The sequence below is a fragment of the Coturnix japonica genome, chromosome 5 (assembly GCF_001577835.2).
Source record: "Coturnix japonica isolate 7356 chromosome 5, Coturnix japonica 2.1, whole genome shotgun sequence".
NCBI lineage: Eukaryota > Metazoa > Chordata > Aves > Galliformes > Phasianidae > Coturnix > Coturnix japonica.
Window position 1 is genome coordinate 7,295,801 of NC_029520.1, and position 25,240 is coordinate 7,321,040.

At 39.0% G+C, this 25,240-nt stretch overlaps 1 long non-coding RNA gene across 18 annotated transcripts in view; it reads right to left on the minus strand.

Moving 5' to 3' along the window:
* The window catches only part of LOC107314431, a 301,532-nt gene that overhangs the window by 10,787 nt on the left and 265,505 nt on the right, over positions 1-25,240 (minus strand). For 17 of the 18 annotated variants that reach the window (XR_004307616.1, XR_004307632.1, XR_004307630.1 and 14 more), the window contains one exon: positions 1,158-23,485. The exons of the other annotated variant lie outside the window; for it this stretch is intronic. This is a non-coding gene — a long non-coding RNA (uncharacterized LOC107314431). Of the gene's footprint in view, positions 1-1,157; positions 23,486-25,240 lie in introns of those variants that run through there. 18 annotated transcript variants of the gene reach the window in all.

Here is a 25,240-nt window from a genome sequence, read left to right on the forward strand (position 1 = left end):
CATGATAGTGTTGACAATTTGCTCAGAACTTATGCAGTTCACCGCTCTTAGCCAGATCTTTCTATTGGACATTAATTTTGGACTCTGCCTTAACTGATATTCTATTGCAGATCTCCTATAGTTCATAGAATGGCCTGGGTCAAAAAGGACCACCAATGATTATTAAGTTTCAGCCCTCTGCTATAATGCAGGGTCGCCAATCACCCGACCAGGCTGCTCAGAGCCACATCCAGCCTGGCCTTGAATGCCTCCAGGGATGGGGCATCCACAACCTCCTTGGGAAACCTGCTGCTGTGCGTCACCACCCTCTGTGTGAAAAACTTCCTCCTCATATCTAACCTAAACCTCCCCTGTTTATGTTGGTTCTGTGGCAGTTTATGTTGGTCTCTGTGGCACCTACTTGAACTGGAATTAGATCCTCAAAGGGTTGAAGCAAGGCAATGAAAGTAAACTAAGGACATAATACCAGAAAAAGGAAAAAAAAAAAAAAAAAAAAGGGGATAAAACACCAAAATACTTTCAGTATTGTATTTACACCTATTAGACACATTAAAAAAGCAAAAAATACTTGCAGAAATATTCCTTTGAAAGGTATTTTGAAAGCACCTAACTTGGCGACAAGTTCAACAGCAAGCTGTGAATATTTGACATCTACTTCCATTAAGTACTACTGAGGTGTTTATTCACTGCAAAGCAAAGTTTGCTATAAATTTCATTCAACCTGAAGTGCAATCGAATGTATTTGCAGATCCTTCTATTCCATCTTTAAGACTTTCACAGGTCACAAGGATGCATCTTATACCTGTATATTAACGACAACATTTGGTTTATGTTATAAACTTTTCTTCCCACAAGTACGTGGTGGTGTTGTATAGAATGCACATTCCCATAATCATTTCATATGTTTTCAGTCTTAAAAATACAGTTTATATAATGAAAATACAATATAATTATACACATGAGAGTTCTGGTTTGGAAGAGGTTCAGCAGAATTCTTTGATAAAATAAGTCCCCAACCACAAAAGCTACATACAGTGATTTGACAGTCAAACATATATAATCACTTATGCTAAATTAAAGGCAGTGTCACCATGTTAAAAGCAGCACACTGAAATCCCTTATGTCAGGTTTGGCCAACAAGTGACAAACACTGCAGATCTGACTAAATGCATCCTTTAATAAACTCGGACCAACTTTTGAAATAGGTGCTTAGCATGAGCAGTTACAGACAGAAGTGAGAGTGCAGAGGAAACGTTTATACAAAGTAATTTCATGATTATATTAATTGAGCTCTTTTATACAGCATCAACAGCTCAGACCCTTTCTTTTCTTCCACACCAATTTCTAGCACCTGGAAATGGACAGTATGAGGGTAATAAGAGCAGAAGTTCATCCAAAATTATCATGTTAGAAAGGTTAGCGAAGATAAACACCTTAATGTTTAGGTAGGATTTTCCATTTACTGTCCCTTCTAGTATCTCTCCCCAAACACACAAACCCATTTTCTCTCTACCAACAATGACTGCTTAGAGTTCATGGGCAAGATCCTCCACAGATACCAAATTTTGCAGTTCCACTGAGAGTAGCAGGATGATGCTGATTTACACCAGATATGGATCTGGTTCGCAGCATGTTCCAGTCTGAATTCACAGAGCATGGAGTAATGTGAAACAAGGAAGTGACTTTTGTGAAAAGCATTTTGGAAAGGAAAACCAAAAATGATGGATGTACCACTGGGGCAGAGGGAGTGGAGCCTGCCTCGAAGAGGACCTTGTAGAGCTGCCAACCTTCCCACAAAATGTGCTGCTGCTCTCAGAAAGAAGGGGGAGGTTTCCCCAGGACAAATGCAGCCACACCAAGCACCCTAATAACTACTTTGTAGATATTTTTACGTACCATCACATCAAAACCAGACTGAACTTCCAAAACATTTGAATTCAACCCATCACCGATTAATGGAAGGAGGAGGAGAATGGGTGGGAAGAATAGTCATTGTGAACAGCCATAACACTGGGCAGTAAGCCATGCTATTCAACAAATGAGACAATACATTAAAAAATAAAACTTTGTTTTCAGGGACCTTCTATATATATCAAGAGCTTGATTCACAGACCACTAAAGTTAGTGGGAATCTTTCCTTTAACCAGCTACTTACTGATGAAGCTGTTACAAAAGAGGAGTTAATACAGTTTTCCACTTACTCATTATCTCAATATTAGAAAATTACAAGGCTGAATTCAACACCAACAGTTAGCAACTAACTGTAACTACTCAGAACACACCATCATTTTGCCCACCTGTATGTACCTCATGTTACTGTGGAAGCTATTAGCATGAACCAACATATGGAGATTAAGATTTAACAAAAGACATGAAAACGTGAACACTTACAAGAAATAATAGTTAGCAATTTATGTTCCATCTGGCATTTAAAGCTCTACAAACAGTGTTACGTGAAGGAAAAAAAAAACTGATTTTCAAATACTGCATACCTTTTTACAGCTTCTTTCTGTTTCTTGCCCTCTGGAAGCAATTAGTTCAATCATATTATAGTTCTTAGATCTTCAGCTATTTAACTGACCATATTACCATTTCAGTTAAATATGCAGCAGAGCCACTAGCTCTTTGTGAGGAAAAAGATTGTTCACTTCAGTGGGAGTTTAGGGTGAGGATAGTAAATTATCCTCTTCCTGATCCAGATGTGCTAACAGAGGAGGTGACCTTCCTCCTTTTATCATCACTTTGATAGAGGTTTGCCCCCACCAATCTACCAACAGAGAAGGAAGGCAGTATCAGGACTTACAAACTACATGAGACTTATCTGTGCTAAGTTAAATTCTTGATTTAGTTCTCAGTTAGGAATATTAATTTCTCCTGAGGACCACAATCACTTTTACTAAAAGCAGATTGTCAAGAAAAGCTGAATTGTGAGGATAGCCATGGAAAGCATGGTGTTTTCAAAGGTAAGATGAGTAGTAGCCCATCCAAGAGTAAACAATGAGACCTCTCAAAATATCCACACACACAAGACCTTTAAATGAGGTAAACTTAATTTCGTTAAAGGCTCCCATGTAACGGATGCTCAGATAAAAATAATCTAGTTGATTTTGACAGAAGCACATTAGAAAGCCCTTGCATGCTATGCCCTGCTGACAGGTAGGAAGAGGTAATAGCTTTAGTAATCGATAAAAAACACCCTAGATGAAGAAAGCTTCTATCAATAGCTGCAGTGCTAGCCATGGAAGTCACTGAAAACCATTTATCTCTCTTACTCATTAAATATATTTTCCTGTAGGGTGTTTTTTGATGTAACATTTTTAGCCACATGAAGCACACTACAGTTAAAGGCTCTGGATTAGATCCCCTTCGTAAAGTCATTAAAAACACATAAAGTAACTTTCATAATGCAATACCAGGTTGTAATGCAATGGAAAGCACAGAAGTGACTACATAGTAGCAAAGTCCTAGAATGCAGCAAGAAAGGATATGCTCAAATGCAGCAACTACAGACACAGAAAGGAAAACAAACAAATAAAAAGCCTCTGCTTACCTCAGGCACACAGGGATCTCTAGCAAAATAACCTTGCCTCCACTGCCAACCCTTAAAAGAAGTTTGAGAAGGGGCACTGCATGCACCTGAGCTCCCCTGGATTGGCCCTGCCTTCTCACCAGGCGCTCAATCACTGCTTCAGGCCATGACTTGAATCTTCACTACATGGGTGAAATTGGTGGCTTTTCTGCCTACTGTGAATTTGTGATAGTTAGTCCTTAGAAATATTCAGCAAAACTCTCTTTATCAGGACTGAACATTATACAAAATGCAACCATTTTCCAAAACAGTTTAGCCTCACAAGACTTCACTTCTGTTATATGAAGGCCTTCCCTGATGTAGCTGAAATATATCCTAGAGCACTCTCCTGCCTTTGGGAAGTCTAAAACTGCAGTTATACTAATTCTACCAGCCCATATTTTCTCCTCATATGTTTGGCACTTGTTTATAGAAAAAAAAGATGTTTAGTGCTGCTAAGAATCAGAACTAAATATTCTTCTGGAACAGTTCTTTATCTGGAGCAATTCCACCAAAGCACAATTCGGGTGTTTCTACAGTTCAGGAAGTGCTCGAATCACTTTTCCCCTTCCTCTTGGACATAAATTCAAGCACATTTAATATCCTGGACATCTCTACTTAATAGTGTTGACAGAAAATGGCACTGCTGGTATTAAGAGATCAGCTGACGGTGTGAAGTCAAATGGCAGGAGCACATTAAGATGGCATAAAAGTTACTGTATACAGATACACCAGTAAACAAAAAAAAACCAAAAACAAACAACAAACCAAATTATTCTAAGCATTCTTAATGTAAATGTCCAAACAATTATGTCTGTTTACCAATGAAAACACATCAGGTTTAGAAATTTCAGTACAGAAAATAGGAATGCTTCACATCTCATCCAGTTCTACACCCATCTCTCCTTGAAACATTTCAGACGTATAGTCTGGTCTGGTATGGTATCACTTTATAGTCTATATACCTGGTGAGAATTTTTCTTTTAAGATGAGTTTTCTGCTTTTGTTTCCCCCCTTCTTGCTGGGGAATAAAAGTGTAACCTCTAAGTTTGACCTCGTTTGAAGCCTGCTGCAGATCCTCATCCAAAAGCCAGCACACAGGCACTCGTAACATCCAGCTGCCACTTTTTATTTGACTCAGAAAAACACTTGAGCAAATACTGAAGTTTATATTTAAACTTGCTAATACTGAGGTGCATTTCAAAGCCACGAAAGGCACAGATAATGCCCACAAAAAGTAGACGTCTGGATGTCTGTCCCAAGCAGGATGAAATTTTCAAGGCATTAGCATGTACATGGCTCAACACGACATAATACCTAGTGATGAAGTTAGTGCCTTCAAACCCAGCATAGTTCCACTGTGGTGCTCAGCAAGACCTCTGCAACTTTTCATGGTCCTAGGAAGAATGTGGAACCATTGACTTGTCAAGGTGACACAAGCTACTAATTCTGAGTAACTACATGTGTGTCCACTACATGCTCAGCCCAACTGAACTTCCAGTCACCAAGAAGTCTTCTCCATCTGCTCTGTCAATTTCTTTGGACTTAACTTTTTTTCAAAAGCACCGATTATGCGTAAATAAAATGAGTCTGATTCTTCAGGTCCATTAATTATTACATTCCATTTACTTTTTCTGTTTACTTTTTCCCTTCTTTATGGAAGCTATTGAAGGTCCGATGATTCAGAATGCTCTGGGAACACTATGTGGCTTTCCTTCTTGTTTGCCCATTGTAATGGAGCTCATTTTTCAGTGGAGGTTTCCCATTATTTCTAGGAAAAATGTGGTCAAACCCATGTACTCCCAAACCTTTTGATCTCCTGAATCCTCTTCATATCCCAGATAAAAAAGTCAGTGATTAAGACAGAGTTCCTAAAAGGACACATAGTCAGGCTTCCCTTTGACCAAAATGGTTTCCCAGTGAATCAAACCTTTCTCAGCTCAGGGGGGGCTCGACAATAGACCCTGAAAAGATGGATAGAGCAATTGTCCTGCTTAGTGATCCACGAAAGGAAAGGGGTCCTTACTGAAGGGAGACCTACACTAAGTCTGACCTGACACTGCAGGAGTAAGACAATGAAAGGTCAAGGAGACTAACGAGAGGAAAAATGCAGACAATGGGTGCCACAGCTAGCACACAGCTCCTGCCACGCAGACTATGGGGCAGCAACGCTAACTGCCTCAGACATGTGAAGGGGAAGTGAAGCGGAAAGAACTTGAAGTTTCCTTCTTAAGAATTGTGGCCCAGCATCTTCAGGATTTACCCAGGCCTCACAGAGAGGTCAAAGCGACGCAGCTAGACCTGAGGTGAATGAAAAATAAAGATCATCTAATTGGGGAGGACAAAAAGAAACAACAACAACCAAAACAACAAACAAACAACAACAACACAGGGATGTATTTCAGACCAAATGGAAAAAGCAACAACTCGATGGCTGGAATTTGCTGAAAGATCCCAAAGCATTTTGTGGGAGGAAGCAGAGAAAGTATTTGCCTGATTCTGTTTTAAAAAATAATAATAATTAAAAAATCAGCTCGATATCTGTGCATGTGAACTTGGAACGAGCATATTTTCCTTCTGCATGAAGAGAAAGATAATTAGTTTACACTATCTGGGACTCGACTCTCCGCATTTCCTTCGGGCACTTCGGGCAATTGTTTCTTTCTATGTGTGAATGAATTCTGGCCCTTGTGATCAGTCTGGAGACAAAAGGAGGAATCTCTGTGGCTTCTGCATGTATCCCTGTCGTCAATGGCATCTCCATTATCACTTCTTTGTGGCTGGGCTTGCCCTCGTTAAACGGAACAGCCTCTTCCTGCTTGGGTCGGACAAGTGCTCCGAATTCCACCTCCGCATCTATGCGCGGACGGACCACTCTTTAGAGATGTTAACAACTACCTGCTGCTCCACAACTAATGTTTTAAAAGCCTCTTTAGAAGATAGGGGAAGAGAATCTCCCTTGGCTATATTTGTCTCAGGAGCAGCTGAACGTTTTTGTCATGTTCCATCGCATTCTTCATTCTCAGTGACCCGATCTTTTGATAGCAGACATTATAAGCACTGAGATTTATGAGAGTTTCATTTCTGTGACAGGAACTGAGAAGTGGGATAAACACGTCTCATACTTCAGTGCAAAACACTACAGAGTTTTAAAATTCAGTAAGTTCAACTAGGACAACCGGTATTGCTTTGGGACCTTGCACTAAAGTAACGCTTCTCCAAAACACAGAAATGAGATACGGCTGTAGAGAGAAGGGATTGCGAGGTTAGTGTTGGTTAGGGAACTGCATGTAGAAATTAACCAGCACACCTGGATTTTATTCCCAACTCTATTGCTGGCCTCCTGTGTGATCCCAAGCAAAGCCCTAGAGCTCCCTCTGCCTCGGCTTCCCTGTCTAGAAATTAAATCCAGCTTCTCTTGGGGAATTTTTTTGGATCTTAAGTTAAAAGTACAGCAAATTATTATTCTTGACCATTTATTTGATTACGCGTATAACAAGAGAGAGAAAATGTAAAAAGCATACGTTGGTTGGGAACAGTATAAATTTCAGCTGGTATTAAAGAGTTAAGGAAAATTACAATTTAAGAGTAAAATATTTTTCTTTATTTTGAGACGATGACTCAAACAAAAGCAAATCCTCTGGAAAGCCATCCTCATTGCAAACTATTGGATAATTTCTTTGGAGGATAAAGAAGGTAGATGATATTCCTCTGACAATTACTGAGTCTTCTACAAATAAAACGACCTCTTTACATTCCAGTGATGACCCCCTACATCCTTGAAACAATGTTTCTCATCTGAGCTCTTGTTTCCATCTTTGTAACTACACAGCCTGTAGGCGAGCGTAACACTTAGGGAAGAATGGAAGATGGATCTCTCCTCTTTCTTAAACTTAGAATTTAAAGGCCTTCATTCCTGGTTATCTCCCTTACTGATGGAAGAAATTATATCCAGTATCAAAGTGTAAAGTAACAAATACTTTTAAAACCTGTAGGTTTATAAAAACCCAAGCAAAGAAGTGAGTGGGTATTTCTGCAGTGCTGAAGCAGGGGATTTGTATGAAGAGAAAGGATTTCATTGCCTAGATTTGATGTACATCTGGTTTTGACCAAACCGATTTGGCCTGTAAGCTTAATCATGTGTTCAGGTGAAAGAGAAACAGAGATGATTAAATGCTTCCTCAAAAGGTAGTAGCTAAACTGTAGTCTGAAACTGAAGCAAACAGCTGCTCCCTAGGCACTTTTATCCAAAGCTGATACACATCGCAGTCCTGAACATACAATCTGTATTTGACAGAAGTCAGCAACCACACATGCCAAGACAGAAGGAGTAGACTACTTTATTCACCTTTGGGAATGTCTAACTGAATATCTGGAAGAGAGAAACAATGACTGCCAACTGAGATCTAGCCAGAACAGATCCATGTACCTTTTTGTCATGAAGGCAAAGCACTTGGGCTGTCTCAACATTAGCGCTGCCACATAGACCTAGAGTATATGTCTGAAATGAATGACCAGTGCCTTTCCCTTGCTGTGATTTGTTCACATCACAGAGTGCATGCACTTAATTCCTTCTAGGTTCATCTAAATCATATGACCCACACTAGCTCCAGAATCGTACCTAACATCATACAGACAGTGGGACTACATTACAAACTAGTCATGAGACAGCTCTAGGGTACTTCTCCACAGCACTCCAAGGACCTAACACCATGGATATGAGCTAAAGGTCCATTCTCTCTATCTTGCCATTTGCAGATAGGTTTCCATTAGGTAGATCACTTTCAGCAGGCCATTTCCTGGTTGCTCTGAATTAGGGCCGCTGCCCAAATTTTCTTAACTGTCACACATACTAAAAATATGATTCATCTGTTCGAATGGAAGGTAGGTGTATGCCTAAGATCAAATGAATCACGTTGTGCCTGTTTTTTTCCATTAACTATCTCAGATGTAATGAAGACAGCTTGGTGAAACTACTCCCACTGCACGTGTCCAACTTCTCCATTTTTAAGGTAACATCTAATAGCTTTAGCCAACACTTCAACTGGAAAGAAATAGTGATTCATTTAATCATTCTGCTGACCAGTTTTTTTCCCCCCTTTTCTGTATTACAATCAGTGATTAAAAAAACAAAAACAAAAACAAAACAATTAACACGTGCAATTAATATATATAAAAGCAGTAAATCTGGATTCTTTCTCAGCAGCTGATAAGGACCTTCCTCGTGATTTTCAGAGAGTTTTAATTAGCTTTAATTAGCTATTGAAATAATCTCTCCAAGTTTATAGTGTATTTTCCTTCATTGGAAAATACTGAATCAAGATCATATCTTTTTTCCAAAAGTTTTGCTCCAATTCAAGTAGAGAAGAATTCCAGTGAATGCAGAAGGCCAACATGCTGCAGAAGGTCATGGTGGCCTATCACACCACCCCTTATTGTTTGCACACTGTTAATGGGAATCAGGGTAGCTTTTCTGCATGACTGTTGACATGATGGAGCATGGCAGCACTGGAGGCGGGTGTGATGAAGTGGGAGGCTCTGCACCCAAGGAGCATGCCACACGAATAGCCTCGTGTGGTTCTTTCCCTATAGCCCCCAGTGCCCAGCCTGGACATGTTGGACAGGTGCTGTGGTTTGAGTTGCTCCAGATAATGAACTAAGAGTAGAAGCTATGCTAAACACGGAGAAGAATTCATGTGAAGGCCTGTTTAGGTTAGCTGGTTCCTCTCAGGTCAGTTACGAAATTACATATTTTGGGCAGAAAGCAAAGTGTGGGAAAGCAAGGACTGTAACAGGAAAGGAGAACATAAAACTGCTGGTAGCTCTTTCTGATGAGTTCCTTTCAGCTAGGTTTCACAGATAGCATTGCTTCCAAGCACCTCTGTGCACTTTCTATAGAGCAGTGCTTCTCAAATTTTCATTTCATGCACAGCTAAGCATTTCACATTGGAAGCACAACGCTCACTACAGCAAATTTAGGAATATTATCAGTAAGCTTGCTTTCTCAGTTGCAGACTGAACACAAACTCAAAGGCTGATCATCACATAAGAGGTACGAATCAAGGCATACAATAAAAATATTTGCTCAAAGCTGAAAAAAACCTACTAGAATTTTCTTCATTCATTCCATTTTCCTCTGCCACTTCTGACTTTCGGAACCAAAATATCACACGTGATGTGAAGACTCATCAAAGTGTTTTACTAAGGTAAAGAAAAAATCCATCACATTTTCTCAAATGCTTTGTTTCAGTTCTCAAAAGGAAAAGGTCTGTTAATCAAAATGGAAACTGAGACCCAAGATGCAGCATTTTATCCTAGCTGGATCAGTAACATACTGAGCATTTTGCTGTATTAGTCATTTGGTTGGGGCAGATACTGCAATCAGCATGCTCTAGACTCCTAATGATGTCAGTGTAAGTGCCACACATGGGTCAGCTACAAAATTAGGTAATTTTTAAAAGGAGATGTACTCTCAGAGAATATATCATGATTTATATGCCTCCCACAAGGCTGTGCCCCAAATGGTGAAGAGATGTGCAAATTTAATTGCATTTTATCTGAAAATAACAAAGGAACCACAGCAACATTACTGACTTAATAGTTCCATCCTGGTGAATAAGGGAAGAAAGAGGGCACATTTTCCTATAAACAAACAGGCTATCCTGATCAGTTGAACACCATAATGCTCTCCACAAGCCTTTGTCCAATACCTGGCATAAGTATCACTGTCAGAATTATCCTGTTTAAAGAACTCATGCTGATCAAACAGACTGCATGGTGGTCAGTAGTACTGAATTAACTAACTCTTTGCTTCTCAAATGTCTTCAGACACTTAAGCCTTTTGTAAAAGGGCAAGACCGAATAGGACAGTAAAAATTGCAGTATAAAGGTTAATTACTCACATGCCTGTTCATGCTCACCATTACTGTTTGATTCTTGTTCATCTCCTTACTTGAATTTCTTTGCCATTTTCTTTGCTCAGTTCTCAATGGCCACATTTTCCCCTTTACATAACATTTCATTATCAACTATGAATCACATATCATATATATAATATCACTAATGATAGCTTATACATCTATAGCAACTTCCATTTGCTTGTTTCAATGTTTTTCACATGTGCTAACAAACAAAATGTCTCAATAGCCTTGTGAAGCAAGATTGCTCTGTCTGCTTTACATGTAGGTCAGCCACACTTAGATAGGTTACAGTTCATGACTTGCCCAAGGTTACACAGGAAATGTGTGGCAGAACTCGGAATGGAAACCAGATTTCGCGCTCTCCTGCCTTAACAACAAGGTTATCCTTTCTCTTTGTGATGCTTTTGGGCAGTTCATATGGATCTACGCATATGTTTCAAATGAATTAAATTTCCATGAACTTACTGTTTCAAACAAAAGCGGATGAATAAATGACAAAGGCCTAAATTACTGAAAAATGGCAAAAGCCGCTTGGTGATTTGCATACCTGGTCACAGTCGTATACATAAATAGCTAATTGATTACATGCATAATCGTAGGAACTGTGCATGCAATTTTCTGAAAATTTAGACCAAAATGCACAGAAAGGTAACTAGAGAAAAGGGAAAAATAAAAGGTTTAATGTAATACACATGCATAGTGAGCAAGGGCTTAAGCCATAAAGGACCCTCTCTTTAATTGGACCTAGTACCAGTGCCTGCAGCTCACAGATCTGATGAACTGGCTTAAAATGCACAATGTCTTGCATTTTCTTTCATTGGCTAAACAGTGATTTTTCCTCCCATGCCATCTACAGTACATCGCTCTATTTCACATAATGTATGAATCTCTCTTTAAAGCAAATGTGATCAGAAAGTCTTGGGATTTTGAAGACTGTTTTCAATTTGCCAAAGGCTTGTAAATTGAATCCCACTCTGATCAGACTTTCATCAAATAACAGAAGAACTTGCGTTTAGAAACAATGCAGTCACAGAAAACTCTTGCAATTCCTGTTTGAGGGGCAGCTTCACTGAGGGCTGTTCCCTTAGTTAGAAAGTACAGCTAAAGAGTAGGAGCTATCAAATATGCAGGTGGTGTAAGACAGGGCAACTTGCCTGCGTGACAACATAGTTATAACATTTTACACCAAGAAAGAATCAGTCCCATAGCTTTCAAGGTGGCAAAAGACAATGTTTTCATTTGCAGCATCTGAGATTGTATAGAACAGATAGAAGGGCCTGGAGGTCCTTGATGCCATACTTTTGCTCTTTTTGCTTCATTGGGTCCATTCCTCACTGATGTGATAATGAGAGAAAAATGTGCTGTTAGTTGATTCTCAGCAACATGCTGCAAGTTTATGAAAATGAAAAATCTTTAACAAGAATTGAAAGGAAATCATTGATTCATGGAGGGAGCTTCAGCTAACCGTAGATTAATTAAAAACGAATGTAAAGAAGAGCATGGGTTGAGAGATGAGAAAAGATTGAATTTTGCCAGGAGCAGGGCTGTTACTGGACTCAGGCACGTGGGTGGAGGGAGAATAACACCCGGCCATCTGCATACAGTGCAAAAAATCCTGCTGGCAAATGTTGAGATGTTACAAGTCAAATGCAACTGGCATAGTGCCAGCAACTGTTCTGGAGATGCCGTTCACAATAAAACATGCGTGTCTCATTCTCTGACATCATCTGTATAGGTGTGTTTTTGCCCTGTTCCTATGGCTAATGCAATGAAGGTAATCAGGCAGCATCATACAGCCGACATATTTTAGGGGTAATAATTGGCATTACTTAGTGAGAGGAAGGAAAATGCAGAGTCAAAGAACTGTCTACAGCTGTAACGGTGGGGGTGACAGGTCCTGGTGCAATGCCTGCACTTCTGTGTGGCCCGTGTCTTTTGTACCAGACCTTCTCCTCTCAGTCTCTAGTTCTCTATTTCCTGATAGTAATTAAGTGTCTTGCAGTTGGGTAGGGGCCAAAGTCTGACTCCTGAAGACTTTCTAATCTAGACCTGGAGTTATTGGTAGCACCTCTTCAGCTGTCTAGAGAAGCAAAGCAGCTGCCTGGTTTCTAAATTCCCTATACGCACAGCTAAAAATGGATAGAGAGCAAGTAGGTATGGATCACGCGTGCCAGGAAATGAAATGTTACCATTTTTTAAAATGTGGGTTCATTTTCATGCTATAGTGATGGTGGTTTCCCTTTGTGGACTAAACATAGGCTTTCTTAATTATCCAATTCATTTAATTTGTAGAGCGGAGAGTTTTATGAAGTCGGATACTGTGGCTGCGTTGGTAAAGCAGTAATAATTCAGAGCCACAGTTATGAAGTGCTATTTAGTAGTGGTGGGTTTATACTTTTGGTTATTGTGTGCATTTATTTTTTTATGGTTTCGTAATTATTTATATTGGTAACAGTATGTTTATGAACACAACCTTATTGTTGTGTTCATAATAAAGAACAATATAGTTTGCAGAAAAATTGAAGGAGATATTGTTCTCTATAACTGCTTTGTCATTCAAACATAAATATATAAGCTGCTTCTAACAGGAGAAGAGTGAAATACTAAGCAATGTCAAGAAGTTGTATTTCACAGAGGGGAATAAAAATTGTGTACTCCAGCTTTCACCTGACCATTTATGCAAAAGGAATGAACAGTGAATCTACCAGACAGCTCATATTACTGAAAAAAATGAATCAACATGGGAGTCCAAAGCAGCAATTTTATTCTGGACAAGTGGTGACAGAGCTACTAAAACCTCTCTTCTTTTACTCAGCTTCCATTCAGTGTTGTTATGCTCATTCCCGTAGTCCCAGAGTAACACTTCTGTCACTACCTGAGCACATAGGAACTTGATTTGTAGATTTGGAATGCTCAGTGGAATGTTCTCTCATTCCAGAGAACTCAGTAAATGTCTCTTATCTCAGCCCATTAATCTACTCATTATTATTATTTTTACTAATATTTCAACTTTGGTATTTCTCACAGAATCACATGATGGCTGAGGTGGGAAGGGGACCTCTGGAGGTTATATTGTACAACCTGCCTATCCAAGTAGGGTTATCCACAGCGCACTGCACAATATATGTCCAGATGGCTTGTAAATATCACCAAGAACAGAGAGTCCACAACCTCTTAGGGCAGCCCACACCAGTGCTCTGTACTAAATCCTTGACAGGTCCAGTAAAATAAATAAATCATATTTGCTTTTCAAACCTTTGCAACCTGTTACTTGCACATAAACATATGCAATATAAATATCACAGGGAAATTACAGGTTACACATCTAAAGGCAAGAGATAAAAAATACTTCTAAAATGTAGAAGCATGAGTCCTTTCAAAAATTGCTCTTATCCAAAATAGGATTCATTAGTTCTCAAGAAGAGACGTGGCACTGGACCCAGTAGATACCTATCCAGGAAGCAAGCTCCTAACCCAAACAGTCCTGCTTTAATGGCTCAGCTGCTCCAATGGGTGAGGACTCACGTCCAGATAGCTCAGGTTTCCTCATGCCATACCCCACTGCAGGCATTCTCTTTTGTATCTGTAAAAGTATCTTTCTTTACTAACCGGTAAGGAGTCTTTTGGAATGCTAAAGAATTACAATAACAATTAAACCAGTGTCCAACTGTAGTGTTTCTCCCCTCTGTATTGTAAGGAACTGTGATTAGGGTTCTCAGAGAATGTTTTGGAAAGTAACAGAATGAAGGGAAAATGAAAAAAAAAAAAGCCATGGAATTTTGTGTGATCATTTCAACTTGGTGGGACAGAGAAAGAGCTACTCTAACTAGAACAGACAAGGTGCTATCAGCACTTTTGTAACTGGAATGAATGGAGGCATAAGTCTGCAAATGAAACAATCCAAATCACTCACCACAAGCAAAAAGTGTGGAGTAAACGCAATGGGTTTGCATTTCCATGCTTTGACTTTTTTTTTACTTTGACAGATTCTGGAATGCTTTGTCACCTATTTAGTTCTTTAAAGATAGCTTTTAAAACACAAAATGTCAGTCGGGAAGTGACTATTAAAGCTGTAAAACCTTTCAGAAAATTCCAATCTTTTGGTGGTTTTTTTTTTGTTTGTTTGTTTTTTGTTTTGTTTTGTTTTTTTGGTTTTTTTTGTTTGTTTTTTTTTTTGTTTTTTTGTTTGTTTGTTTTTGTTTAACAGCCATAGAGCTCTCGCTTGGTCACAAGGAAGTGACACCATCCACTAAAAACAAAAAAACAAAAAAACAAAAATAAATCAAAACAAACACAAGTCAAGCCACTTATCAGGGGTATAATTTAGACTTCAGTTGGACGGGTTATTTTTTTACCCTATATGAGTCGCCCAACTTCAGTTGTTCATTAGATGAATTCATAGGTGTTGGGGTTTTTCATACAGCATGAGAGAAAGTGGCAGCTAATATTCCATCTTTCTTCTTGCTTATGAAAATGTGATCCCACAGAACTACTAGAAGAATGGAGAAATATGGTGAGTTACTCCTTGATAAAGTTGGATTAAGATTTTGCTTTATTTATGTTTGCAATAATCATTGTGGTTTAGTGGCATTTGGAACAGCTGGAACCTTCTGTTTGAGCTGATGTTGTGATATGTCATTTTTTTTCTTGGAATTTAATCTTGATTTTCTGGTCTGTGTGAAATAGGCAAATCATTTATGTATCTCCTAGGAGTACTTTTCATTCAGGAATTTTAAGGAATTATCAAAGGTGGTTATTTTAACCTCTGCGTTCATTCAGATGCCTTAGTGACTAAGGGTTGGGTTAGAAAATAGATTTAGGAATTTAAATTGGTGCAAAAGTTACATTCAAGTACCTTTCCTTTCATCTGAAAGCAAATCCTTAAAACCCTTGCTCAAGTGATGTCTAGCCCCAAAGGTACTTAAACATCGAATAATCTTTTTTCCATCTTTAAAGAATTCAACTTTATAAGTCTTGTGCTTGCCCAAAGGCACCTGGGGCCTAAAAAAGCTGTGTGGCTGGATACCACAATCATGGCCAAATCCCCACAAGATCTGCACAGTGGGAATCCTTTGCCATAGGAAACCAGCTGGAAAAGGGATCCTTCATGACAGTGTCACCTGAGTTCCTTGTCCAGGGCTGAGAGAATGTCTGCATGTGCAAAGCTAAAAAACATGTGAGAAGATGCATGTGCAGCCCACATTTAGTTACAGTAAAATGGGACCACTGAAAAGCACTGGGAGGGACACATTGACCACTCTGGCTGTTTAACAATGCAATGGTAAATCAGCTAAACTCTACTGGGTGTGTTACAAGTGTAAGTAGTAGATTATCTGTCAAGTTTACTGCACAATGGGATTAATTCTCAAACTTTTCATACTGCTGCTTATCTCCTGAGAACACCTGACCCACAGGGTAGGGCTTCCAGAGTAATTTGTGTGAAAGGAAAACAGCATGAGCTATGCCACTGGAATAACTAGCAACTGCTCACAAGCCTATCGCAGTCCTTAACAAATCCTTGTGTTTTGCTTCCAGGTTTCCAAGCCTGGAAAATCTGGCAGATTTTATCAATGAAGGTCAAATCATTGGGGTTCTAAACTTCAGGAGGATACAGAGCAAAGTTACTTTTATAGTGGTAATCTGAATATTCAGAGAAGCTGAGAAATTCTTCACATGGGAAAAGACAAACAATTATATCTTTATCTGGTGTGGTGTGACAAAATGTTGGTTACAGCCTGTGATTTCTCAGTTACACTATTTAGGAAAATGGGCTCAAGGCATGTGAGCACAAGTAGGAGATGCCACGTGTGCTATGCCATCGTAATCTTGGAGGCAGGAGCAGCCATTTGCTCTCACTGTGAGTGTCTACATGAAGTTATTTGTGACCTTTTTTTCTGGGGATGGATAAACTTCTGTGCAGCTGAGTTTGGAGACTACCACATCGTTTCTTATGATACCTACTTCCAGAACTTTGCTTTTGTTTTAATTAAGCAATGTATATATATGTGTGTGTGTGTGTGTATGTGAACACGGTTCTGGCTCTTCATAGCAACAGCTCTCTGTGTTGCTACTACAGTTGGTAAGTGGCACACTGAACATGCCACTTGGGAACTTACATAAAGACATGGATCTTATGCTTTCATGTCATATCAGTGCACAAGATGAGTTTCATTAACTGGAACAAATGGCAACTGTGACATCAAGTAGGCTCTACTTTGATATTGGTCATATTTAGCACACAATTTGTTCTGCTTGCCTTCAATATGGTTAGTCTAGATGATCTTAGTGGTCTTTTTCCAATCTTAATGACTCCATGATTCTATGAATAGGTTTTTCCACATGCTTTCTGACTATAGATAAAGTCATTCTCACCTGTACATTTGAGGAAAAAAGAGACTGAAATTCTCATCTCTGCTGCAAATAAGGGACATGGGATTCTTACTCCCAGAAGGGAAGCTGGTTGGTATTCAAAAACACAAAAGAGGTTTCCATGGAGAAAATTGGAGTGAAACATCTATGTGGGTTGGGACTATCTCTCTTCCACAAAACAAAACAGAACAAACAACAACAAAAAACAGAGGCAATAAGAAGATCCGGGATGATTTAGAAATAAAGTTTACCTGCATTATCAGTTGGTTATTACAGAGGATCTGTATGAAATATAAATGTCACGTTTTCAGTTAGTACTTGAGATAAATGCCACTGCCAAGCAGAGACCTGACTCCTTTCTGAGAGATTCTGGTGTGAAATAGCGAACATCCTCTCTAAGGACCAAGTCCTTTGGATAGATATTAATTGTCAGATCTCTCACTAAATGTGCTGAGAGATTAGATATGTAAACTCTAATATTCCAGAAACCATGGAACTCCTGTCTTCTATGCTTAATCGCTGGAGGATGCCTCACAGAAGACTTGCTGACACAGAACCTTGAAAGAGGCCTAGCTGGAGAGACTTAGACCTGAGCTGGCAGATGTAATGTTGGCATGAAAGGGAAAGAATCAAAAGGAAGAACAGATAATATCCATCACTGCTGATATCTGTGTCTGTGTAAGTAATTAATAGATAAGGTTTCAAGAGACAATTCTCCAAGAGACCAAGATAACTTCTTCTTTATGGTGTACCACAATGGTTTTCTTTGTTCAGTTTTTTGCATCAGCTCTTTACAGTATCAGTCCTCTACAGAGTGTGCATAAACTCCTTGTTATGCAGGTTTGCATGTCAGGGCTGCCTGAGAGACTCAGCTGTTCCTGGATATTCCTGTAGCCCATTACCCTCAACATCTGGGTTTGGTTTTAAAAGGTGTCTCTTTTATTTCAGATGCAAAGTTTGTAACTGTTGTCCAAGACTTTGTCACCTTGAGACTTGGCTGCAGTGATATGCTCTAAGCTGCAGCAGAGCCAAACCTCCTCTTATGCAGGATGCAGTTGGAGTGCTGTCCCTTATATTGTGTGTCTGCCTTCAAAACAAATGAAGGCTCACTTGATCACTGACTTGTTCAGCATTTTGCTTGTCCTTTTGTCTTCCTCTCTCCTTGCTTATTCCTTAGTGGGATGAGTAACTGAACAGTAGACACAAGGCAGTATGCTTTTTCTGTGATGTGGAGGCAATATGGAAACCAACAGCTGAGATATCAATCTGATTTTTCCCAAGGCAAAAAACACACCTCTGTGCTCTTCTTCCTTTTTAGCAGAATAGCAGAGGTGTGGCAATTGTCTGCCTACTCCAGACTCTTCCAGCTACCATGCAATTACAGGGCAAAATGTTAAGGCCCTGATAGTATCATTTTAGCCATTTGGTCATCTATCTGTTTGAGCTTACACTCTTTATTTGCAAGATACTGGTGGCAGTGTATTTAAAAAAACAAAAACCTTTGGTCTTTACAACTTTTTCTTTCAATTATGCTCCAAATTTCATTTGGAGATCCAAAAAAGGTCAGCTTTTATTGCACCAGAAAGGATATGCAGATAAATTCAACTGATCTCATAACATAATTTCCTTTGTTTAATTTACTCCACCCTAAGAACTCTCTCATAAACAAGAAAGAAGGGCATGAGTTTAGATTGGAACTTTCCTCCCCCCCCCCCCGGGTACTACCTTGTACCTAATGCTATGGCAGCTCACACTCTTGTACGAGGTGAAATTCTCTAATTAGGAACTTGATGGTGTTGCAGGGACTGGAAGGACTGGGTGCACAGTGATGCCTACTATGTGGGAGTACATCCTGACGGCATATAAGCCATTTTATAACTGCTGCAAGCAGGGATGTTCTGACATTACTGATTCCAGGTCTATAGGACAGTAGGATGATCAAGTCTAAGGGATTCCTCCTTTTTTGGTTGGGCACTACAGATACAGGAGGGCACAAGTGGGATAGTGGAGGTAGACACACATTTTCCTGTGCTGAGAACTTGGTGTTAAACAATTAACATTCACTACAATGAAATAACAGTTCATTATAAGTAGCTAGCAGGATTGTCTTCAAATTTGGGGACTTTTAGGTCCAGTGGTAATTTAAAGCTCTCCAGCCCCAAATCAACATCTGTTGTATTTGCCATGCAAATGCAGAACTATTAAAAAAGAGTAGACTGTAATAAAAATATTGGAAAAGTCATACTCATTTTCATTTCATAGTAGACAAGAAGTTTGACCACAATACAGTGTGGGATGTATGACAACTTTAGCACAGGACTAGCTTGGAGGTCTTTTCTGACTGGCAGTGCAGACCTTACAAGAGTATTTGTAGCTAGAAGGCAGCAGCCTTTCCTTTGCAAAACAGAATATTTGACACCAAAGCTCTGCTCTCAGTGATTTAAGACTGGTCTCTTTTAATGAGCTCTACTTTGGACAAGGCTTTGAACATATTCGGAAAGTGAAGCTAGTGAAAAAGTACTCTAACTGAAGCCCAGCAAAATCCCGATTTTTCATCTCAGGGAATGTCTTAGGGGTGAATTTTACTTCCACTCCTAATGAAAGCAATAAAACAATCCAGAAAGCCATTACAAAGCAAAATTATGAATAAAATACTTGTTGGTCAATCAAGTGATTTGAATAAAAGGAAAATATTCCATTTAGATCTCAATTTGAAATAGTATGGAAAACAGGAAAAAAACATTTTGCAATGCAAAATTGAAAATGTCATTCTGAAAATGTAGTAACATTTAATTTTCAGCAAGCTGATTCTTTTGTTTATCTCTTCAAAGGGAACATTAGTCAAGATCATCGCTCTTAAGCACATGTTTTGTTCGCATGAACCGGCATTTTCTGAGAGTCTAAATGTAACTGACTTGTATGTAGAATACCTAACAATATGTTAAAGTGATCTAATCTCAATGAATTTAAGCTATTGCTGTGGACCTGTAGTACACCCCCCAACAATCTGAAGCAGTTCTATAGAAAAAGGTTTTATTCTTTTACTATTATTTTTTCTTCCCAGTTCTTAGTCAGGCACTTATTTGAACAGGCAAAATTATAAGGGGGAAAAAAAAAAGGATTAAATGAATTGCACCAATTTTTCTGTTGGTCTAGAACTTCCCCTTGTCAGCTGTCACTTTTCAATTGAAGTGGAACAAATTTCAAGTCAGAATGCTGTGCTACTTTCAACAGTCTGATGTAATTCACTTTTATTCTCCCATACTAAGCCTAAAGAAACCTCTAGAATATTTTCTGGCCATCTGGACTGGTATCCTAGAAAAGCACACATTTGTTGCTGAGGTAAATACTGTTCTCTGGTCAACTTCAGCCGCAGCTGTTTGGGTTTGTAGCCATTCATTTGCATTGCGAACTCTGTGTAGCACTGCTCCCTACTGCTTGACAGTAAGAGAGTAATCAGTCCTTGTAGCTGTCCATTGGTATTAATGGAGACCCAATTACGGTCATGGTAAACTGTTTTAATTATGGTGGCAATTAAGCTCAACAGTAGCTTTTTGGAATCAATGGAAATTAAATGCAGATAACAGACATTAATTGAACACTTATTGGAAACAATTTAAATTATGTATAGTCATGCCTTAGTTAATGGAAATTAATGACAACCATTTGGGAATAAGCAGAACTGCTGGAATGTAATGAAAGTCAATACAAGCAGCCAGAAATGGTTGAGATAAGGAAATGTGTATTGATATTAGTGATCTTCAATATTTTCCATTGGAACCATAATCTGATACAGACTATATTGCTGTGAACTTCATCTAGAGTAGAGGGATAAGAATATTATAGTTGTAAAGTGTGACTAATCTGGTAACTTGCTATTCTGAGTACTGAAATAACGCAGTAGATCGTTCTTAATTGTAGTCTTATATTTGCAGATAAACTGAAACCGAGGCTGTTATTGATTAAAAGAGGTGGCACGCTGCAGACCCTATAAGAACTACATTGTTCTTGAATTTCATACAGCGTAGCTTAGATTTTTCCATGTGATTTGAATTACTCGAATGTCTTAAAGACCTGTGTTCCAACCAGATGTGAGAAATGGCTTTGGTGTTAAAAGTTGTAAGGAAGGACCACCAAATAGTGACGGGAAAAAAAACAAAACCCTCTATATGCATTTTTCCCTACACTTCCCGTGGAAAATAAAAACTAAGAAAGGTAGCCCATTTTTTTCTTTTAATATAACATGGATTCCTGCCAGGAAAATGTTATTTACCTGAAAAGTATAATTAACCTTTTTCCATCTTGGCCTTTTTCTCAAAGGAAAGTTATATACTGGTTTACTGCATTTGATAAAAGGCTTTAATTGAAAGAATTGAACATTTCAGTCCTAGTCTTACTCTTTACCGTGCAAGTGGGTTACAAGCCACCTTTAACTATGCCAGATATCTACTAGTTAAGTTCCACCGACTGTACTGACTACAGTAATTGGCTTTACCGACAGAACATATAAACGTTCCTGTTAACCCTACTAAGACATAATTTCTTTTTTCCATTTTTTCCCCTCTTAGTAAAGCATTGCTTTTCAAAGTTATCTAAGTTAGTTTCTGAATTCCTTACAAGGAGTCATTAACAAATATCCAATTTAAAATAAATGTGCTTCCTCTTTAAAAGGAAGATTAGGTCACGTGGTAATCCATTCTGTTTTGTTGTCTTTTCTTATCTCTCAGAAACAGGTTTTTGTTGCAAAGTAATATGACAAAGATTAAATTGATTCTGGTTTTCAAAAATTCCATGGTATGTTGAGAAACCCCTCCGTTCCTGCGAAATTCTCATTGGTGAACTGAAGATGACGACTATAAACTGACCACAAAAGTGGCATGAAAAAGGCAAAGTGAATTTATCTACAAAGAGTAAATGAGGGTTGGAAATTTCTTTGGAAATACTTCTAAAGCTCCACTGAACACAGCAGTGCAAAACTGACAGAATTAACTGGTTTGTTATGCTATATGCAATGTTTAATACCAATGTGTATTTCAAGCTAGCGGTAAAAACAAAGTTGCTATAATAAATAAGTTACAATTAGTTCAGAGATAATATCTGTGTTTATCTGTGAGAAGTCCAAGGAGTACAGAGATTGGCTGGAAAATATAATGAGCGTTTTTCCTTTAAATTATACCTGGTGATTTGTTCAGAGATCTATAATCCTGACCTGGATATTCTATAAACAGAACTTTCATTTAGAAGACCTTAGAGTTGGCTATGCATGATAACTCACCTTAACATAAACTCTTTAAGAAGACGTCAGGTTATGGAGTGCCTCCTAACCATTCCCTTCCCTTGCACAACATGCCTGCTGCTAATGGGAGACCACATTGCATCACAGAACTCCTACTTCCAAGTGACCACGGAATGCATCATGCACAAGCCCTTTCAGAACTTAAAATGCTGTCTTATTAAGATCATCAACATCAGCATAATTTGGGGTTGACATACATGACACACTCAAGTTCAATAAACACTATTTTATGCATTTGTGTAATGTAATGGAGTTTTTTTTATGGCAAAGAATCATAAGAGAGACCTCCCTAGGTCACCCAACCATTCCAAATGCCAGGGTTTCTGGAAGGCAAAGGCTTGCAATACAGTTTAGTCTGTGAACTGAGAGAAGTGCAGACACTCCTCCAAACAGGCCAGGTGGAGGCTGGTTCCAGCCCAGAAGATGCACATGGCTGACTGCCTAAACTTCACAACTACTATTGGCCTTCCTGGCTCCCAATCTGGATCAGTACAGAGCCTAAATGGTGGGGCTTGATATCCAAAGAAGAAACCATAAGGACACCAGAATCTATAGTCCCAGCAGAGTAAATGGCTATGAACTACACACTTTTTCCTGTGTGAAACTGAGATGAACTGAACTGAGTTCTCATCCTGATTGTGGATCCTGCTGGAACTTCATGAAAAGATGGCCAATTCTTCTGCGAGTTCCTTTCCATATACTACACCCGCACACATACACAGTTGTGAAGTGGTTACATTTTTACTGATGGCTTTGTTATAAACTGAGTTCAGCCTCCTTGAAAATAGTAGGATTAACTACCACATAGCCCTTTTGAGCTTAAGAAACAGTTCAGTGCATGTTTCTGCCCTAAACAAGGTGAATACAATGTTGCTCAGGAATTTAAAAGATCTGGGCGGGGAGCATTGTCGATTTTGTTTGGGGCAGGGATTTATGTAGAAAAAAGTTAGCAGATGGAGAAGCAGAGACAGAATTCAGGAGCAGACTGGGAAGAGAGGTACAAGCCTGCAGGAGCAGTGATGCATGGCTTTGGGAGGAGCCTGCAGAGAGGGTTTTCAGTCATTAGGTGATGAGAACAAGCAACATTCCTTCAATTCCATGAGTGTTCCCGTGCTCAGGACAGCAGGATTCAAGCATCTTTTGAGCAAACACATGTCAGCAGCACACCTGATACCCTTCACCTCCCTGGGCAACTCTCCTATTCTCCAACTCATACAGCGTACAATATGCTGAATTCCACTCAGCTGTGGCTCAAAAGTGGGCAACGGTATATTCAGTCCTGTTCAAAACTGTATAAAGCTGTAGACATCCCAAGCAATGAAAAAAATGTGACTAAAGCACACAAAGAGAGGAAAAAGAAACAGAAAGAAATTTGCTTACTTTTGACTTACATTATAGAAATGTATGGCCAAAATACCTTGCCACTATCTTTAAACATCAGAGAATTTAGGAAGGCTGCTTATTTACCAAACCAGAATCAACTCTGAGAAGCTCTTACAGATCTACAATTTGACAGACACAGACTGAACAAACTTATTTGACAATTCCCAGTTAAATCAGTCTTTTGTTCTAGATTACAAACAGTGAATTTGGAAACTTCTGTATACAGACAAAATAAAGAGTTTCAGACCTTCTATAGCTATTAAGAGTAACTGAAACACTTGAAAAAGTTGATAACAAACACTGAAATGGGTCCTGAGCTGCTTATTTAAGTCACAGATTTAACAAGAATCTTTTAAATGTTGAGCTAACTTATCTTCATCTTCCTTCCTACTATCCATTCAAATAAAAGGAAGGTGTTAATGATATGAGAGTTGGCAAATAGTTCATAAAATCTAAATTCTGTTTTGTTTGTGAAGCAGGGAGAGAAGAGAGAAATTCCATCATTTCACAAACTTAAAAATTCATATTTTTTTCACATTAAATTGCAGCTCAGTATGACTTGAACTGGCAGACACACCATCTCCAGCAATCCATGATATACAATGGAAATGCCAATTGACTCTGTAGAACAGCACTGTTAGTGGCACCACTCTTTACTGTTACTGAAATGAATTCACAGGAGCTGGGCTTTTGCTCTCAAATCATGCATTACGTTATCACTTTTCTATTTGCACATCATTTATTTAAAAGCAATTGTTTCCTTGATTCACAGCCTTCCACACATATGCGATATGAAACATAATGTGCTATATTTCATCTCTCCCTAGGTAAAAGTCTACAATGTGTTGATGTGAGATGAGGATGCTCAGCACTTCACAAAACCAGGCCCTAAGCAAAAGGCAAGCATAACGTTTCAACAAGGACAAGTTACAAATGGACATGGTGAAGGTGGTGATTGAAGACTGTTATGAGTACAGTCTGGGCTTCTGATGTTGTAGTGCTAAGCTGCTTCTATTTTATTTTTGTGTTTTATTTCTCCATGGAGTACCTCTGATAATTTTGATGCTTATTATCAATAATAATTGCTGATCCTTTACATACTATTTTTACTTAATGATTCTTGACCAACAGAAGAATTCTGCTTGTAGCAGCCCAGACTAAAACACTGACTTCAGCAGCACTGAATGTTTAATCAGACCCTCTTTCACCTCCACCACATTCTGTAGAGGGGAGAGCACTCAGACCTTTTCAGCAGGCGCTGGTAACAAAGCTCACTTCACCATGCCTGGCAGCAGGCAGCCGCACATCAGCTGCTCATTCACATCCCCTTAGTAGCTGATGGGAAGAAACAGCACCTGTAGGCTCTGGTTCATCCTACCTACCTCAGACATTTAGGAGAATGCGAACTGAGACCTCTTAGTACCTTGTGCTATGGTGATTAATTCAGTTATCACTGCTTACACTATTTGTATCCACCTTTGCCCAGCTGCATTCCAAGTCTCGATACTTCTCTCAATATGTCCTTAAGCCCAGGATAATTCCACCTCAAGCCATTGTCAAGATTTATACAAATCACCTCAAGCCTTACTTCTACGTATCTCAAAGGCACTTTGATAAACGAGCATATTCAGTGATTAAAGAAAAAACACCGGTCACCTGGTGACAACGCTACATTCACCACACATTAAAAGCAATCCCTTCAAG